At 44.5% G+C, this 21,594-nt stretch overlaps 1 long non-coding RNA gene across 1 annotated transcript; it reads right to left on the bottom strand.

The window, feature by feature from the left end:
• Nucleotides 1–18,033: 18,033 nt before the first annotated feature.
• Nucleotides 18,034–19,633, bottom strand: LOC139422731 (uncharacterized). The gene is made up of 2 exons (XR_011635755.1): nt 19,525–19,633; nt 18,034–19,356 (listed from the first exon to the last, which is right to left on the bottom strand). It is a non-coding gene; the product is annotated as an uncharacterized lncRNA (long non-coding RNA).
• Between the last annotated feature and the right edge of the window lie 1,961 nt (nt 19,634–21,594).

Here is a 21,594-nt window from a genome sequence, read left to right as displayed (position 1 = left end):
AACCGGGTTAGGTGATTGGTGTGGGTTAGGGTTAGGTCGGAACGGGGTTAGGTGATTGGTGTGGGTTAGGGTTAGGTCGGAACCGGGTTAGGTGATTGGTGTGGGTTAGGGTTAGGTCGGAACCGGGTTAGGTGATTGATGTGGGTTAGGGTTAGGTCGGAACCGGGTTAGGTGATTGATGTGGGTTAGGGTTAGGTCGGAACCGGGTTAGGTGATTGGTGTGGGTTAGGGTTAGGTCGGAACCGGGTTAGGTAATTGGTGTGGGTTAGGGTTAGGTCGGAACCGGGTTAGGTGATTGGTGTGGGTTAGGGTTAGGTCGGAACCGGGTTAGGTGATTGGTGTGGGTCGGAACCGGGTTAGGTGATTGGTTGAAGTACTATGTGGAAGGTAGGGGGTGATAAACAGAAAGTCCAGGTAGCTGTTTAATTAACTGATCAGCAGTCTGGGGGGTAGAAGCTGTTCAGGAGCCTTTTGGTCACAGACTTGGCACTCCGGAACCGGTTGCTGTGACTTGATTTGAGTCTTTGACAATTTTTTTCTGATACCGCCTGATAGAGAGGTCCTGGGTGGCAGGGAGCTTGGCCCCAGTGATGTACACACTCTGTAGCGCCTTGCAGTTGGATGCCAAGCAGTTGCCATACCAAGCTGTGATGCAGCCAGTCAAGATACTCTCAATGGTGCAGAACTTTTTGAGGATCTGAGGGCCCATGTCAAATCTTTGATTTGACTCCAAAGGGGGAAGAAGTGTTGTCGTGCCATCTTCATGACTGTTTTGGTGTTTTTCTTTGAACCTTTATTTAACTAGGCATGTCAGTTAAGAACAAATTCTTATTTTCAATGACGGCCTAGGAACAGTGGGTTAACTGCCTATTCAGGGGCAGAACGACAGCTCAGGGATTTGAACTTGCAACCTTCCAGTTACTAGTCCAACGCTCTAACCACTTGGCTACCCTGCCGCCCCAGGGTGTGTGGTGTGTTTGGACCATGATAGATGTGGACACCGAGGAACTTGAAGTTCTCGATCGTCTCCACTACAGCCCAGATGTGAATGGGGGCGTGTTCGGGCCTTCGTTTCCTGTAGTCCACGATCAGTTCCTTTGTCTTGCTGACGTTGAGAGAGAGGTTGTTGTCCTGGCACTACACTGCCAGGTGTCTGACCTCCTCCCTATAGGCTGTCTCATTGTCGTCAGTGATCAGGCCTACCACCGTCGTGTCGTCAGCAAAACTGGTACTCTAGTATATATAAACTGGTACTTCCGGTATATATAAACAGGTACTTCCTGTATATATAAATGGGTACTTCCTGTATATATAAACTTGTACTTCCTATATATATAAACTGGTACATCCTGTATTTATAAACTGGGACTTCCTGTATATATAAACGGATACTTCCTGTATATATAAACTGGTACTTCCTGTATATATAAACTGGTACATCCTGTAAATATAAACTGGTACTTCCTGTATATATAAACTCGTACTTCCTGTATATATAAACTGGTACTTCCTGTATATATAAACTGGTACATCCTGTATATATAAACTGGTACATCCTGTATATATCCTCCTTATTGTTTTTATTTTGTTACCATTTCCTTTTTTATTGAGCAAATATTTCTTACTTTTTCATTCTTAAAAGTTAAGCCGTTGTCTAACCTTACATATGGAATTGTTTTAAGAAGGTCATACCATGGATCATTTAGCTATTTGATTTAGAGTTTTAGGACCCCTTTAGGTATCCCTAAAAAATATATTTAAAAAATAATGAATTTGTATGGGTTACCTACAGACGAGTCCCGTGACATTTGTGGGGGTCGTAGAGCAAAACAGAGAACACCACCTTGTTTGTGAGAGCCTCCCCTTTCAATACAGTGCTCATATTCGTTTAGAGTGGTCATATTAGCCAAACCGTTCAGATGCTACAGACGTTTTGGTGAGAAAACCGATTTTTGGGATGTCTCCTGCTGTGACAAACAGAGCTGTAGCTCTCTGCCACTTTCCAACATACTGTAGATGAGGAAGTACAACCTAGGTGGATGCTGTTGATGGAGGCCCATGCAAAAAACAGCTATCTGTAGCTTAAATGTAGGGATTTGTTTATTATGTTACTCAGATTGACACACCGGTGTGTCAATAGACTCTAGTTTTTTTTTTTTATCTGCACAGTTGGGTATGGGCTCATAAGTAAGCATTTCACTGTAAAGTCCACCACACCTATTGTATTCTGTGCATGTGACCAATACAATTTGATTTGATAAGCATGCATTTCATACACACACAGAATAAGGCACTTTCATCATCAAATGCAACCACTAACATTCCCTGATTTGACTAGAGCATGTCCCTGCTCCAAACGTTTTCTGGCACATTGTTGTTCAGTATCTAACTTCCCTCTCCCTACTGTAAATCTCTCCTTCATGTTGTCAACTATTTACCCGTGTGAGGCCTGCTCCACACCTTGTGTATGCGTGTAACAAAGGCTGAAGAGACAAGTTCCGCTTACCAGGCAATGTAGAAGTATGGGTCGCCATCTTGGACAGAGCAGAGGAATGAACATACACACACACACACAGTGTGTGTTAGTCTGGAGGGGAGGAACAGAGTTACTTTACACACTGCAGTGACAGCACTTTCCTTTAACACCAGGGTATAAAATGGATTTGAATGAGAAAGGGGAGGACAGGGGGAGAAGCAGGAGGGGGGACATGGGGCAGAGTGAGGATGGAGGGGGACAGGGGGAGAAGCAGGAAGGGGGACATGGGGCAGAGTGAGGATGGAGGGGGACAGATCTGCTACTTTGAGCCTCCAGCATGATATGGAGATGGAGGAGAGGAAGGGTCACCCCTCTGTTCTGTTCTCTTTCTCTCCCTCTGCTTCAGCTCTTCTCTTTTTACTCTCTCTTCCCTCTGTCCCTCCCTCCTCCCATCCCTCCATCCTCTCCTTTGCCCGGTCCATCCCTCTGTTGATTAGCATAGCAGCTGCAGAGTGCAGAGTGGGGACAGGGCAGGTTTGGGGGGAGGGGGGGGGGGCTCCAGTCAATGGCACGGCGTCTGGGTCTTGAATAGAGCTGAACCAGGACCCAGCAGCCCAGACAAAAGAGGAGGGGAGAGAAGAATGAACGAGTGAATGGGGCGGCTTGTCACTTTTCAATGGAAAAGCACAGAATGGAGTGAAAGAATGAAAGAAAAAGTTGAAAAATGAGCGGAGGGCAAGGAAAGAAGCGGCCTGGCCACCTGTCTCTGTCTCTGTCTCTCTCTCTGTCTCTGTCTGTCTCTCAGTCTTCCTGTTTCTCTCTCTCCTAGAAAGAGAGCAGAGAGGATTCTTTAGCAACCCACATGTTTTATTTTCTTCGGGGAGAAAAGATAAGGCCAGTGCAAACAAGCTGATAATAACAAGTTGATAATAACAAGTTGATAATAACAAGCTGATAACAACAAGTTGATAATAACAAGCTGATAACAACACGCTGATAATAACAAGTTGATAATAACAAGCTGATAACAACAAGCTGATAACAACAAGCTGATAATAACAAGTTGATAATAACAAGCTGATAATAACAAATAACAAGTTGATAATAACAAGCTGATAATAACAAGGTGATAATAACAAGCTGATAACAAACTGATAATAACAAGCCGATAATAACATGCTGATTATAACAAGCTGATAACAAGCTGATAATAACAAGCTGATAATAACATGATAATAACAAGCTGATAACAACAAGATGATAACAAGCGAATAATAACAAAGTAAGATAACAAGCTGATAATATCATGATGATAACAAGCTGATAATAACAAGCTGATAACGAGCTGATAATAATAAGCTGATAACAAGCTGATAATAACAAGCTGATAACAACCTGCTGATAATAACAAGCTGATAATAACAAGCTGATAATAACCTGCTGATAATAAGCTGATAATAACAAGCTGATAATAACATGATGACAACATAACAAGTTGATAATAACAAGCTGATAATAACAAGTTGATAATAACAAGCTGATAATAACAAACTGATAATAACAAGCTGACAATAACAAGTTGATAATAACAAGCTGATAATAACAAGCTGATAATAGTATTCTGATAACAAGCTGATAATAACAAGCTGATAATAGTATTCTGATAACAAGCTGATAATAACAAGTTGATAATAACAAGCTGATAATAATATTCTGATAACAAGCTGATAATAACAAGTTGATAATAACAAGCTGATAACAACAAGTTGATAATAACATTCTGATAACAAGCTGATAATAACAAGCAGATAATAACAAGCTGATAATAACAAGCTGATAATAACATGATGATAACAAGCTGAAAATAACATGATGATAAAAAGCTGATGACAAGCTGATAATAACAAGCTACTAGCTGATAATAACAAGCTGATAATAACAAGCTGATAATAACAAGTTGATAATAACTAGCTGATAATAACAAGCTGATAATAACAAGTTGATAATAACAAGCTGATAATAACAAGTTGATAATAACAAGCTGATAATAACAAGTTGATAATAACAAGCTGATAATAACAAGTTGATAATAATATTCTGATAACAAGCTGATAATAACAAGCTGATAATAACAAGCTGATAATAACAAGTTGATAATAACAAGTTGATAATAACAAGCTGATAATAACAAGCTGATAATAACAAGCTAATAATAAGCTGATAATAGTATTCTGATAACAAGCTGATAATAACAAGTTGATAATAACAAGCTGATAATAACAAGCTGATAATAACAAGTTGATAATAACAAGCTGATAATAACAAGTTGATAATAACAAGCTGATAATAACAAACTGATAATAACAAGCTGACAATAACAAGTTGATAATAACAAGCTGATAATAACAAGCTGATAATAGTATTCTGATAACAAGCTGATAATAACAAGCTGATAATAGTATTCTGATAACAAGCTGATAATAACAAGTTGATAATAACAAGCTGATAATAATATTCTGATAACAAGCTGATAATAACAAGTTGATAATAACATTCTGATAACAAGCTGATAATCACAAGCAGATAATAACAAGCTGATATAAACAAGCTGATAATAAGCTGATAATAACAAGCTGATAATAACATGTTGATAACAACAAGCTGATAATAACATGTTGATAACAAAAAGCTGATAATAACAAGCTGATAATAACAAGTTGATAATAACATGTTGATAACAACAAGCTGATAATAACATGTTGATAACAAAAAGCTGATAATAACAAGCTGATAATAACAAGCTGATAAAAAGCTGATAATAACATGATGATAACAACAAGCTGATAATTACATGATGAAAACAAGCTGATAATAACATGACGATAACAAGTTGATAATAACAAGCTGATAATAACATGACGATAACAATCGATAATAACAAGCTGATAATAACATAACAAGCTGATAATAGCATGATGATAACAAGCTGATAAAGGGTTGATAATAACATAACAAGCTGATAATAACAAGCTGATAACGAGCTAATAACAAGCTACAAATCTAATCAAATTTATTCACATACAGATGGTTAGCAGATGTTAATGCGAGTGTAGCGAAATGCTTGTGCTTCTAGTTCCGACAATGCAGTAATAACCAACGAGTAATCTAACTAACAATTCCAATACACACAAGTGTAAAGGGATAAAGAATATGTACATAAAGATATATGAATGAGTGATGGTACAGAGCGGCATAGGCAAGATGCAGTAGATGGTATCGAGTACAGTATATACATATGAGATGAGTAATGTAAGGTATGTAAACAAAGTGGCATAGTTTAAAGTGGCTAGTGATACATGTATTACATAAAGATGCAGTAGATGATATAGAGTACAGTATATATGTATACATATGAGATGAATAATGTAGGGTATGTAAACATCATATTAAGTAGCATTGTTTAAAGTTGCTAGTGATATATTTTACATAAATTCCCATCAATTCCCATTATTAAAGTGGCTGGAGTTGAGTCAGTGTGTTGGCAGCAGCCACTCAATGTTAGTGGTGGCTGTTTAACAGTCTGATGGCCTTGAGATAGAAGCTGTTTTTCAGTCTCTCGGTCCCAGCTTTGATGCACCTGTACTGACCTCGCCTTCTGGATGATAGCGGGGTGAACAGGCAGTGGCTAGGGTGGTTGTTGTCCTTGATGATCTTTATGGCCTTCCTGTGACATCGGGTGGTGTAGGTGTCCTGGAGGGCAGGTAGTTTGCCCCCGGTGATGCGTTGTGCAGACCTCACTACCCTATGGAGAGCCTTACGGTTGTGGGCAGAGCAGTTGCCGTACCAGGCGGTGATACAGCCCGACAGGATGCTCTCGATTGTGCATCTGTAGAAGTTGTGAGTGCTTTTGGTGACAAGCCGAATTTCTTCAGCCTCCTGAGGTTGAAGAGGCGCTGCTGCGCCTTCTTCACGATGCTGTCTGTGTGGGTGGACCAATTCAGTTTGTCCTCCACTACTGTCCCATCGATGTGGATAGGGGGGTGTTCCCTCTGCTGTTTCCTGAAGTCCACAATCATCTCCTTAGTTTTGTTGACGTTGAGTGTGAGGTTATTTTCCTGACACCACACTCCGAGGGCCCTCACCTCCTCCCTGTAGGCCGTCTCGTCGTTGTTGGTAATCAAGCCTACCACTGTTGTGTCATCCGCAAACTTGATGATTGAGTTGGAGGCGTGCGTGGCCACGCAGTTGTGGGTGAACAGGGAGTACAGGAGAGGGCTCAGAACGCACCCTTGTGGGGCCCCAGTGTTGAGGATCAGCGGGGTGGAGATGTTGTTACCTACCCTCACCACCTGGGTGCGGCACGTCAGGAAGTCCAGTACCCAGTTGCACAGGGCGGGGTCGAGACCCAGGGTCTCGAGCTTGATGACGAGTTTGGAGGGTACTATGGTGTTAAATGCTGAGCTGTAGTCGATGAACAGCTGATAATAACATGATGATAACAAGTTGATAATAACAAAGTTAGATAAAATGCTGATAATAACAAGCTGATAACAAGCTGATAATAACAAGTTGATCAACACAACCCTCCAGACAATCCTTGTGCAGAAATGTTGAACAAAACAATTTACAATGTTTTACGCAAAGATAACTTTATAGCAGGGATTCAATAACATAGGATCCCTTAGCAACTTGTGAACAAAAGTAGCTTAACTCACAATCCACAGGTTTGTATTCTGATTGCTCTTTCGTTGTTTCTGCACAATCCTCAAAACAATGGTGGAATCTGCCAGCTAAACTGGAGATTATTATATTGCCATGTAAACACAAACCCCACAAATGATTGTCAACAGTTGGTGGTTTGTTTAACATAATCATGTTTGTCTTGTATGGCTATGGTATTTAATCATGTTTGTCTTGTATGGCTATGGTATTTAATCATGTTTGTCTTGTATGGCTATGGTATTTAATCATGTTTGTCTTGTATGGCTATGGTATTTAATCATGTTTGTCTTGTATGGCTATGGTATTTAATCATGTTTGTCTTGTATGGCTATGGTATTTAATCATGTTTGTCTTGTATGGCTATGGTATTTAATCATGTTTGTCTTGTATGGCTATGGTATTTAATCATGTTTGTCTTGTATGGCTATGGTATTTAATCATGTTTGTCTTGTATGGCTATGGTATTTAATCATGTTTGTCTTGTGTGGTATTTTGCAAAAGTAGTTGTAGATGCATCATTTAATAATATGATGCGCTTTGCATTAAATTCATTTAATGTGTTTTGCAGCATCATCATGATGTAATAGGCAAGTGACATTCTGCTTCTTGAAAACCCAATATCTGGAAAACTTGACTGCTGACATGCAAAACACTTTGGGACTATATTAACAGTGGACTAATCACAAAAAATCCTAAATGTAATTTTTGAGTGGATTTTTTCTTTAATACCTCTGCATGCTCACTTACATTTACATGTTAGTCATTTAGCAGACACTCTTATCAAGAGCGACTTAAAGTAGTGAGTTCATACATTTTCATATGGTCCTCTGTGGGAATTGAACCCACAACCCTGGCGCTGCAAGTGCCATGCTCTACCAAGTGAGACACAAGGGACTAACTGTGTCATAAGAAAAAGTAGGCCTATTTGGTGTGTGTTGGGAGGAAGTAGACAACCGAGGAACAGTTCTTAGAGAGAGCACAAGATCACATCAAAAGTGGACACGAGACACATGCATGTTACAGACGTCATGTTGCCTGCTTAGCGAGTACCACTCCTCCCCCCGATTCGACTAAATACCTGGCTGGAACTCCAGACCTCTGCTTTGCTAACACATGCGACCACCCTCCTTGACAATGTTCCAACAGTTTGAGACACCCAAAAGGACTTAATTGGATGGCTCCATCCATCCATCCATAATTCCCAATCTGGCCCTCAAACCATCACGGTCACCTAATAATCCCCAGTTTACAATTGGCTCATTTATCCCCCTCCCCCCTGCAAATGAGAAAGTGTTCTCAGTCAACTTACCTGGTAAAATAACGGATAAATAAAATCCATCGACTACATTTCAAGCTAGCTGTGGAGTGACCTTACGGTATGTTCTTGAAGGAAAGATTCACACATCTTGAATGTTAGATCATTTTTGTGCATGTCTGAGAGAGGTTCTATCGATTTGCGGGGTCATTTCATGTTTATCTGAAGTATTGCCGTTCAAGCAGGCAGAAATACAGACGGTATGACGAGTTTTACATCATGTGATGACTCTTTGGGGTGGCAGGTAGCCTTGTGATTAGAACGTTGGGCCAGTAACTGCTGGATCAAAACCCCTGAGCTGACAAGGTAAAAATCTGTCCTTCTGTCCCTGAACAAGGCAGTTAACCCACTGTTCCCCGGTAGGCCATCATCTTAACTGACTTGCCTAGTTAAATAAATAAAATAATCCTTTAACTCTGTAGATAATGCATTGATCGGTGGAGCTGTATGAGCAAAGTTCAGTTCACCTTCTTCATTCACCTCTGCTGAAGTATGAGAGAACACTTGACAACAGTGCTAACACATTCACCACCCACCAAAAGCATACACAAAACATACTTTGAGCAAATGAAACCCCTGCATAAGATTTTTGGCAGATAGGGGGTATGCACTATCACACCCAGCTTCTTTCAGGCAAGGTGAACACACACACACACACACACACACACACACCGACACACTCCCCACTGAAACACACACACAGTCCTCTTCTCTGTCTCTCTTTTCATTGGGGGGACTCTGTTAAAATAATTTCCAAATTCCTGCTCGGATGTGTGGCAGGCACATGAAGAATCTATTAGCGGACCTCTCTGCTATGCTGTATAGCAGCTCTGCTTTGGGACAGCAGCCAACTCAGCCGCCGGACAATGAAAATCCAACTCAACAAAAACATCCTGCAGAAGTGAGAGCGCGAGGGAGACGGAGAGAGAAAGCGAGGGAGACAGAGAGAGAGAGGGGTGGAGAGAGAGAGCGAGCAAGGGAGACGGAGAGAGAAAGCGAGAGCGAGGGAGACAGAGCGAGGGAGACGGAGAGAGAGCGAGGGAGACGGAGAGAGAGAGCGAGGGAGACGGAGAGAGAGAGCGAGGGAGACGGAGAGAGAGAGCGAGGGAGACGGAGAGAGAGAGCGAGGGAGACGGAGAGAGAGAGCGAGGGAGACGGGGAGAGGGGTGGAGAGAGAGAGAGCGAGCAAGGGAGACGAGAGAGAAAGCGAGGGAGACAGAGAGAGGGGTGGAGAGAGAGAGCGAGCAAGGGAGACGGAGAGAGAAAGCGAGGGAGACAGAGAGAGGGGTGGAGAGAGAGAGCGAGCAAGGGAGACGGAGAGAGGGGTGGAGAGAGAGAGCGAGCAAGGGAGACGGAGAGAGGGGTGGAGAGAGAGCGAGCAAGGGAGACAGAGAGAGGGGTGGAGAGAGAGAGCGAGCAAGGGAGACGGAGAGAGAAAGCGAGGGAGACAGAGAAAGGGGTGGAGAGAGAGAGCGAGCAAGGGAGACGGAGAGAGAAAGCGAGGGAGACAGAGAGAGGGGTGGAGAGAGAGAGCGAGCAAGGGAGACGGAGAGAGGGGTGGAGAGAGAGAGCGAGCAAGGGAGACAGAGAGAGGGGTGCAGAGAGAGCGCGAGGGAGACGGAGAGAGGGGTAGAGAGAGAGCGCGAGGGAGACGGAGAGAGGGGTAGAGAGAGAGCGCGAGGGAGACGGAGAGGGGTGGAGAGAGAGAGCGAGGGAGGGAGACGGAGAGAGGGGTGAAGAGAGAGCGATATGGAGAGAGGGGTGAAGAGAGAGCGAGCAAGGGAGAGGGAGATGGAGAGAGCGAGGGAGACGGAGAGAAGGGTGGAGAGAGAGCGAGCAAGGGAGAGAGCGAGACAGAGAGAGCGAGGGAGACGGAGAGAGGGGTGGAGAGAGAGCGAGCAAGGGAGAGAGGGAGATGGAGAGAGCGAGGGAGACGGAGAGAGAGAGCGAGGGAGACGGAGAGAGAGAGCGAGGGAGACGGAGAGAGAGAGCGAGGGAGACGGAGAGAGGGGTGGAGAGAGAGAGCGAGCAAGGGAGATGGAGAGAGGGGTGGAGAGAGAGAGTGAGCAAGGGAGACAGAGAGAGGGGTGGAGAGCGAGCAAGGGAGACAGAGAGAGGGGTGCAGAGAGAGCGTGAGGGAGACGGAGAGAGGGGTGCAGAGAGAGCGCGAGGGAGACGGAGAGGGGTAGAGAGAGAGCACGAGGGAGACGGAGAGGGGTGGAGAGAGAGCGATATGGAGAGAGGGGTGAAGAGAGAGCGAGCAAGGGAGAGGGAGATGGAGAGAGCGAGGGAGACGGAGAGAAGGATGGAGAGAGAGCGAGCAAGGGAGAGAGCGAGACAGAGAGCGAGGGAGACGGAGAGAGGGGTGGAGAGAGAGAGAGCAAGGGAGAGAGCGAGACAGAGAGCGAGGGAGACGGAGAGAGGGGTGGAGAGAGAGCGAGCAAGGGAGAGAGGGAGATGGAGAGAGCGAGGGAGACGAGAGGGGTGGAGAGAGAGCGAGCAAGGGAGAGAGCGAGACAAAGAGAGCGAGGGAGACGGAGAGAGGGGTGGAGAGAGCGACAGGAGAGCAAGGGAGAAAGAGAATGGAGGAGAGAGAGAGCGAGGGAGATGGAGAGAGGGGTGGAGAGAGAGAGCGAGGGAGACGGAGAGAGGGGTGGAGAGAGAGCGAGCAAGGGAGAGAGCGAGACAGAGAGCGAGGGAGACGGAGAGAGGGGTGGAGAGAGAGCGAGCAAGGGAGAGAGGGAGATGGAGAGAGCGAGGGAGACGAGAGAGGGGTGGAGAGAGAGCGAGGGAGAGAGAGCGAGGGAGACGGAGAGAGGGGTGGAGAGAGAGCGAGACGGAGAGAGGGGTGGAGAGAGAGAGAGCAAGGGGGAGAGCGAGGGAGGGAGAGCGAGGGAGATGGAGGGGTGCAGAGAGAGAGCGCGAGGGAAACGGAGAGAGGGGTGGAGAGAGAGCACGAGGGAGATGGAAGGGGGTGGAGGGAGAGCGCAAGGGAGACGGAGAGAGGGGTGGAGAGAGCGACAGGAGAGCAAGGGAGAAAGAGAATGGAGGAGAGAGGGGTGGAGAGAGAGCGAGCAAGGGAGAGAGCGAGACAGAGAGCGAGGGAGACTGAGAGAGGGGTGGAGAGAGAGCGAGCAAGGGAGAGAGGGAGATGGAGAGAGCGAGGGAGACGAGAGAGGGGTGGAGAGAGAGCGAGGGAGAGAGAGGGAGACGGAGAGAGGGGTGGAGAGAGAGCGAGCAAGGGAGAGCGAGACGGAGAGAGGGGTGGAGAGAGAGAGAGCAAGGGGGAGAGCGAGGGAGGGAGAGCGAGGGAGGGAGATGGAGGGGTGCAGAGAGAGAGCGCGAGGGAAACGGAGAGAGTGGTGGAGAGAGCACGAGGGAGATGGAAGGGGGTGGAGGGAGAGCGCAAGGGAAACGGAGAGAGGGGTGGAGAGAGAGCGAGCAAGGGGGAGAGCGAGACAGCGAGAGCGAGGGAGGGGTGCAGAGAGAGAGCGCGAGGGAAACGGAGAGAGGGGTGGAGAGAGAGCACGAGGGAGATGGAAGGGGGTGGAGGGAGAGCGCAAGGGAGACGGAGAGAGGGGTGGAGAGAGCGACAGGAGAGCAAGGGAAAAGGAGAATGGGGGAGAGAGAGAGAGAGGGAGGGAGAGGAGGTAGAATAGAAGGGCAAGCAGCAACTGTGGTTGCTCTCTGCAGCCAACAGCAGGGGTGACTTTAGTCCTTCAACACAAAGTTTTAGTAGTCTTGGTTTATTTACCACTACAATACATCTAAAGATATGTACTGCATGGAATTAGGCTGCAGACACTTCTACATCCAGATAGACGTAGTGCAGATGAGGAGGCTGCAGACACTTCTACATCCAGATAGATGTAGTGCAGATGAGGAGGCTGCAGACACTTCTACATCCAGATAGACGTAGTGCAGATGAGGAGGCTGCAGACACTTCTACATCCAGATAGACGTAGTGCAGATGAGGAGGCTGCAGACACTTCTACATCCAGATAGATGTAGTGCAGATGAGGAGGCTGCAGACACTTCTACATCCACTGCACACTGTAAGCAGCACACATTTCACATTGTATAGCATACTTCCTTAAGACAGTCACATTTAACTCCAAAGCAGGAAATGTCAAACGTGTTGTGTGTTTGAGGATTAAAAGGCTGCTTAAGTTTGTAATTTCCACTTTGAAATGTCAGACTTGATTTACCCTTAGGAAAAATGTCTCAACCCCTACAAAAAACTGTGTTAATTAGAAAACACGTGTGTGACAGAGCGAGAGACAGAGAGATAGAGAGCGACAGACAGACAGACAGAGCGACTGACAGAGATACTTATGTTTATTTTCCCTTTTGTACATCGCTACAACACTGTACAACACTGTAACATGAAATGTCTTTTGGAACTTGTGATGTTTACTGTTATTGTATATTATCTACCTCACTTGCTTTGGCAATGTTAACATGTTTCCCATGCCAATAAAGCCCTTAAATTGGAGCGAGAGAGAGGGACCTCCAGAGGGAGAGAGAGAGCGAGACAGACAGGGAGAAAGAGAGAGAAACAGACGAGTGCCCAGGGGGTTAATAGAGAGAAGAGGAATAGTGATGCAGAGCCAGAGAGTTGAGCTAGGGACCTTCCTCAGACTACACAGACAGACACAGAGACAGAGAGTTGAGCTAGGGACCTTCCTCAGACTACACAGACAGACACAGAGACAGAGAGTTGAGCTAGGGACCTTCCTCAGACTACACAGACAGACACAGAGACAGAGAGTTGAGCTAGGGACCTTCCTCAGACTACACAGACAGACACAGAGACAGAGAGTTGAGCTAGGGACCTTCCTCAGACTACACAGACAGACACAGAGACAGAGAGTTGAGCTAGGGACCTTCCTCAGACTACACAGACAGACACAGAGACAGAGAGTTGAGCTAGGGACCTTCCTCAGACTACACAGACAGACACAGAGACAGAGAGTTGAGCTAGGGACCTTCCTCAGACTACACAGACAGACACAGAGACAGAGAGTTGAGCTAGGGACCTTCCTCAGACTACACAGACAGACACAGAGACAGAGAGTTGAGCTAGGGACCTTCCTCAGACTACACAGACAGACACAGAGACAGAGAGTTGAGCTAGGGACCTTCCTCAGACTACACAGACAGACACAGAGACAGAGAGTTGAGCTAGGGACCTTCCTCAGACTACACAGACAGACACAGAGACAGAGAGTTGAGCTAGGGACCTTCCTCAGACTACACAGACAGACACAGAGACAGAGAGTTGAGCTAGGGACCTTCCTCAGACTACACAGACAGACACAGAGACAGAGAGAGAGGGTAACATAAAACCTGCATACACTGGAGAGGGAACCCTGCCTTCTATAAACCAGAACTACCCACAATCATGTGCGTGGCTCTTTTATCCAGCATGTGAAAAGATGAGGCTGACTGAATAACAAAGGGAGAGAATGGGGATCCGGATGGCCTGGGAGAATGGGGATCCGGATGGCCTGGGAGAGGGGGGAGGGGATCTGGGCTAGCCTGGGAGAATGGGGATCCGGATGGCCTGGGAGAGGAAAGGGATCTGGGCTAGCCTGGGAGAATGGGGATCCGGATGGCCTGGGAGAGGGGGAAGAGGGGATCTGGGCTAGCCTGGGAGAATGGGGATCCGGATGGCCTGGGAGAGGGGGAAGAGGGGATCCGGATGGCCTGGGAGAGGGGGAAGAGGGGATCTGGGCTAGCCTGGGAGAATGGGGATCCGGATGGCCTGGGAGAGGGGAAGAGGGGATCCGGATGGCCTGGGAGAGGGGGAAGAGGGGATCCGGATGGCCTGGGAGAATGGGGATCCGGATGGCCTGGGAGAGGGGGAAGAGGGGATCCGGATGGCCTGGGAGAATGGGGATCCGGATGGCCTGGGAGAGGGGGAAGAGGGGATCCGGATGGCCTGGGAGAGGGGGAAGAGGGGATCTGGGCTAGCCTGGGAGAATGGGGATCCGGATGGCCTGGGAGAACGGGAGAGAGGAGGGGTATGTGCCCGTCACTATTCTTCTCTATGGGTAACGGGGGCTGGGACTGCCTGGGGGTAGGGAAAAAGAAACATGCATAGACACACAGAGTTTAAAGATTTTTTTTACTGGCTTGTACACAAACGTACAAAAATATTACAGCACTCATTTTCTCAACACACATCATGATCACAGTGTTACAAACGTTCAAAAACAAAATACAGAACACAAACAAGAAAACCCAAAATCAAAACACGATGGAACTTCAGCATCACTCATTAAAAACTCAGACATTTGTTTTTGTTTCGCTCGAAAAAAAGCAAAACGAAAACAGAACACGCCCCGGCCCAATTTATTTATTTAAACGTCAGCACTTTCTCTCATTCATTTACACCTATCCAGTCGTCCTCTCTCGGGCCATAAATGTTATGACACTTGAGTAGAACAACCATACGCTGTGCAAATTTTTTTGTAACAATGATCTTACCATCAAATGTATTTTTCCCCTTTCATAACAACAGGAGGAGGACAGCACTTCAGAAAAGAAAGTGCTCCAAGATATTTCAGCATATTATATATAAACAGTACCAGTCAAAAGTCAGGACCCACCCACTCACTCCAGGGTTTCTCTTTATTTGTTATACCTACCCTTGAATGAGTAGGTGTCCAAACGGTTGTCTGGTACTGTATATAAACACATACCCGATCACAAAGATTCAAACAATCTTTGCCTTAACACAATGTTTCACAACGTTAACACACAAAACATTACAACCTGGAGTTGTTTTTATACAATAGTATTTTGTTGTGTTCCTTTATTTTTCTATTCGGAAAAACAATACAATTTGACTTGATAAAAAGTCAACTTAATCAACAACAGTCAGTGCAATATTTAAAATATATATATATAAAAAATATCAAGTTTAAGACAAGCGATGCATATTTTTTTGTTCCACTAAAACCAATCTATTCCTTGATGTTTCTTTCTAATCCATTTAGTTTGCTTTTCCAGGTACATGGAAGGACAGTCCTTCATCCCTGGTGTCTCTCCTTACTGTAGGGAGGGAAGACCCCCAGGTAGCAACATAAAGCCACACACTCGAGGAGAGGAGCAGGCCACACACAGGGGAACACAGCTCAACTCACTCAGGACACAACAGTCAGATGAATGCAGTACACACAGACATATATATATACTCACATTCATTCCTGCACGCATGTGCACTCTCTCACACACACACACACAGACATATATACTCACATTCATTCCTGCACGCATGTGCACTCTCTCTCACACACACACACAGACATATATACTCACATTCATTCCTGCACGCATGTGCACTCTCTCACACACACACACACAGACATATATATACTCACATTCATTCCTGCACGCATGTGCACTCTCTCTCACACACACACACAGACATATATACTCACATTCATTCCTGCACGCATGTGCACTCTCTCACACACACACACAGACATATATATACTCACATTCATTCCTGCACGCATGTGCACTCTCTCTCACACACACACACAGACATATATACTCACATTCATTCCTGCACGCATGTGCACTCTCTCACACACACACACACAGACATATATATACTCACATTCATTCCTGCACGCATGTGCACTCTCTCACACACACACACACAGACATATATACTCACATTCATTCCTGCACGCATGTGCACTCTCTCACACACACACACACAGACATATATACTCACATTCATTCCTGCACGCATGTGCACTCTCTCACACACACACACAGACATATATACTCACATTCATTCCTGCACGCATGTGCACTCTCTCTCACACACACAGACAGACACACAGGGATTTTCATTGAATGACTGTGATGCTATCAGATATTTTTCTTTCACTTACTGTTGGCCATTGAGTAAAATCTAATATAAAACATACAAGCAGCATGGAAACAAACATTAGGGTGCCATGACTTTCAAAATGCAGCAGGCAGTTTAAACCATTTGTTTTATATATATATCCTGCAATAGTCATGTAGATGTTAGTCATCATAACATGAGAGTAATAAAATGTTTTACTCCTGCTCAGTAGTAACTATTTCTAAGCCTCAACTCCTGCAGTTACCCGGACAGGCACCAGGGGGCGTAAAAGGCTCTGCATTTTGTGCAATAAAACTCCCTGCATTAATAAATCAGGCAATAAAATGCAATTTTTGTGACTAAATAGAAACTTCAAACAGAACGACTATATAATGTATAAAACAAAAAAAAAAGCAATGTGTGTTTGCAACCATACCTTTACAGAAAGGCAAAAAAAATTAAACGCTTTGCTTGTCAGATTAAAGTTTGGTTGTAGTGTGGGAAATAAATTCATCCCAGATGAAGATAAGAAACGGGCTTGATTAATATGAAATAGACATTATTGCTTTGCAGAAGAAACACCATAGTTGTCTCCTAGCCTATATCACTGGGTTAAATAACATTGGCTTGGGGCCTACTGCTAAAATAGCTATTACTTAAAATGTCTGTGTGGGTATGAGCATTATTTTGGCCTATAGGCAGGCTTTGGGGATAGGCTAGATCAGTGGTTTCCAACTAGGGGGGGTACTAGGACCCCTGGGGGTGGCCTATCAACAGGGGGTACTTGAGAAGACTCATCAGACCATAGGCCTACTGGTAAAATGCACCTGAGGGGGTACTTCAGGTACAGTAACCAAAAATGTTTGGGATCCACTGTGCTAAAGGATGTGTGTGACTCCCCATATTGGAGTGTTGTGGAGTGAGCAAGAGTCCAATGGTTTTGAATACTTTTACAGTCGAGGTAGTTGGCAAATAAAACCAAACAAAAAGTTAATGAGGGACAAAGAAGAGTATCTCTTTAGCAAGGTCAAATTTAGGCTTATTGTGACATGGGGTCTCCACACAGGATAGTTTATACTATGATAAGCATAGAGTCTGAAGCAGCTTTATAAGTCACCCTAAATATTCTTAAACGTGACAGATTTGATTTGAAAAGAATAACCACAGAGTTTTCAAAATGCATCTGGTCAATGTACCTTCATAAATAGAACCCAGCCTGTATTCACAGTGATGACCAGGGTGTTGTTCGTTAAAATACTGAAAGGAGATTAAAGTGAATTCCAAATGCCACTTTCCTGACGTTTTGATACAAAGCGAAAGCAGCGGTTTATATCACATCAACCATTGACACTGCGGTCGCACTGGCCTGAAAAGACATTGATACATGCCAGCAGCCTGCTTGAAGAAGGCAGGGCGCATTTAGCTACTTTTTTATTATAAAGAAACAAAGTAAAGCTATTGTGTAAAGTACTTAACAACATTAAGTCAATAGTTGTTACAATGATCACACATCTGGAAATGCCGGTCGGGTGTAATATATATAGGCCTAATAATGCTGCTCTTGGAAATAGATCAAATCCTATCATTTAAAAAAGAAATAATAGCCAAATATAGTATGGCCTTCATTTCCCGTGTTCACCTTTTCTTCCCTTTCATATATTCCAGCATGCAGCCACAGCAACAAGTGCCCTCTTTTAGTATATAAAATCATTTAAACGGGTCCTGTGTGACCACCGCAGCTATAAGGCGACACCTCAATACGAAGCCCAATAAAGAAGTGTTTCAATGTAACCGCGACAAAAAAATATAGAAAGTCTATCGCTGCGTAAAACTAGGCTGCAATCAGGTCTCGGGAGCCAAACACTGGCTTAGTTATTTTATACGTCCCAATCTATTATACACGTTCAAGGAAAAAGCTTTAGTACCAACCCACCAAAATGGCGTTTTTTTTATGCTGAAGCGGATACAAGAACCATGTGGCGTTTGACTCACGAGTGAGAGAGACCCCCGTTTGGTTTTGATGAAAAGGAAGTTACTGTGTTTTGTAGGCTATAATTTGGCACAACTATAGATCGAAACGCTAATGTACAAGAGCCTGGCTTTCCGTGTGTTTACCTGACAGCAGTGTAGCAGATCACCGTGCGCCAGAGGAGTACTTTGCCTTAGTGATGAGGTATAGGACTATGTCTTGATGTCCTCCAAAAGCGGCAATGTGTAATGCACTCCACCCTTCCCTGTTCGCCAATCGAATATCGGCTCCGAATTTCACCAGCAGTTTTACAAGTTCGAGATTCCCATCGATGACTGACTGATGCAACGCCGTCTGTCCTTCGGGCCCGAAGGAGTTGACATTGAATTCGCAGTTCGTCATGTTCTGGAGCAACGAGTGGAGTTCCTTTGTGTTGCCTTGCTTCACCGCCTCTTGGAATACGATCTGAGGCGCAGAGCAAGTTGATACATCCCCTTGACTCATGGTGAAACCGGGATATAGAGATAGATCCTGTGCCTTTCTATCTGATAGTCACTGATTGGAGTCTCTGGCGTTGGAATACCCCCCAAATACCAGTTGTAAGGCACTTTAAAAACGTGTATACTATAGATATGGTAAAACCACTAATATCCCAAAATGGACATAGACAAAATAACACACTTGGTGTGCAAAAGATTAAAGGTTGCGAAATCCAACTCCCTACAAAGTGTGTTTATAAGAGATCCAAGTGTCGCAAGGTGTAGTCTCCCCCTCTTCTCCTCCGTTGTTACTAGCAGCAACAGGTAGTATATGTTATATTGCAGAGATGGAGCAGAGCGACAGTTGAAACTTTTCTTCTGTAGGTATTCTGGAAGAACGGCCACGGTTATCTCCAGACAAGGTGAATAAAATGCAGTTGAATCTGGGCAGGTTGGTTCTTCTTGCGATTTTACCCTCTTGCCTGCAGAATCCTGGAGCCGCCGCAGTTCGTCTGGCAAGGGTGGCTGTGAGACAGGTAGGATCCACGTAAGCGCACTGAACAATATTCCCCAACGGTTACATTCCAACGTCTACATCAAAAACACTTTTATGCACACTTTAAAGAATACGGTTGAGATACAATTCCCGATAACTGTTATGGTTAAAATAGAAAACATGTGGGTACTACTTGCCTGTGACAATTGGACGGGTTCTGGCGACGACGTAGTATGAACTTCCCCCGCGTGCCCCGTGCTTCGCGTCCTTCGTGCGATCCCAGTGAGTCTCTGCTCTGCAGTGCGCGCGAGGGGGATATTTTACGCGTCCTTTATTTGCATGACAATGGTATTCCATAGAATCAACTCTTGTGAAATGGGCAGAAATGGAGCGAGGTAATTGGCTACTGGGTCCGTTTTGGGGAGGGTCCACAAGTGTGAAACCTTAGAGTAAGGCGTGGTCTCGTGGAAACAAATGGCATCTATAAAATAAAACATCTATAAAATTGACAATTTTACTCCCTCGCATGAGGGACGTGACTCAAGGGAGGATGGTGTTGAAGGAGTCATAAACGACATCGTGAAAAACTGTAGAGAAAAGCAATATGTTGTTTAGGAGAGCAGCGGATCCAAGGGATTAACGGGACTATTGCGCATGGAGTCATAGGGCATGTTGCAAAAACTATTCGGATCTGAAGTTGTATTTCGACGGGCAACCACACAAGCATGTGTGTGTCTATATATATATATATATATATATATATATATTTTAATGTAAAAAACAAAGGAGTAATACTGTACTGTGAAGGGCCTGTTACGCGTCGTATTTCGTCCCATGATGTTAATTCGGGCTCATTCGGCGTTAAACGCGACAAACTAGAAAAGCCGAGTTGTGGTTTGCTACTATATGTCAAAAACGATGTCCAACTTCTTCTGAAACAATGAAATGACATTGTAATTGTCACCAGTGGATTGTCACCAGTGGTGTAGAATATAAAACTGTTTGCTACTGCCGATCGCTAGAGATCTGATACTGTACACATAACGTGGCCAAATATAGATAACATGTGCTTCTTCCATAGACTCACGACTCTAAAATACTAAAAACTAAAACTTTGTTAGGTTTATACATTTCACACAAACAGATAGTGTTTTTCCTTATCGTATGTAAAATAGGGTGACAAAATACGCATGAGCCTACTTTAGGAAATAAACATATTTGGCTTATTTACTTGTCTGCAGTCTAGCTCTTTTGGCAATAACGATGTATACATTGGACAGAGAAAAACAAATGGCCACTGAAACTTCTGTAAAACAACTCGAGCCCAAGTCTAGTGGTATAGCCTCCCTCCATATAATAACGCCAAGAGAAGAGACACCTCTCTGGCGGTTACAATCCATCTAAATGTCATCTGCGGATATTCCAATTGTTTTAAAGTGACAAGAAGCAATAGAACTTCAGAAAACAAAAGCCCGTGCGACTTCCTTTTGCAAGTGAAAAGAGGTGACGTTGCGCATAGAATGGCACGCATCAGCCTAGTTCAGCCGCAGCATAGCTACCGTGGGAACCGGACGGCTGCGATTGTAAATTGTTGTCGCGCCTTGCTGGCCTGGAAACCACACAAGGTAAATTGAACCTTTTGCTCCGTTTGGTATAGGCTTCACTAGCCTGGGAGTCCTATCTATAGACCGATGTATGATACTTGAAACACCCTGTCTTTCATAGTTAAGCAGTTTCCGTTTGTCCTCAGGTTCCCACACACTCCACTGTACACTCCAATGTACATTTGGTGCACGTATGCGATTACTCAGTCTGTTGATTAATAACATAGGCCTATGCATCCTATGCAGGACCACTTTATCTCACCACCAGCCTCACCACAAAGGTAAATGCACATAGTAGCCTACAAATAATAACAAAACAAAACAAACTCATAACTTTGCTGGCTATGTTAGTAAATCTATGATGTATGTAATATGAAAACAATTTAGCTGACAACTTCACATAACAGAAAAGCCACAGTTGAATGGTTTCATCATACACCTACCTACGTGGTATTTACTGGTGTGTGAGTGTGTGTTAATCAGTCTTCACACGTTTCCGTGTATTTGTATCATAGCTGAGAGAAACCAAGTGCATTTTGAAATCACATATCAATAAGTGCAAACCTTTGGTTCTTGTTGAGACAGAAGGAATATCAAAATGCAGGCAAAAATAGTAACATTGACATACTCCTTTTGGAAAATGTATCATACTTTGTAGTGTCT

Source organism: Oncorhynchus clarkii, chromosome 12 (assembly GCF_045791955.1).
Source record: "Oncorhynchus clarkii lewisi isolate Uvic-CL-2024 chromosome 12, UVic_Ocla_1.0, whole genome shotgun sequence".
NCBI lineage: Eukaryota > Metazoa > Chordata > Actinopteri > Salmoniformes > Salmonidae > Oncorhynchus > Oncorhynchus clarkii.
This window is presented reverse-complemented; position numbering and strand designations above follow the sequence as displayed.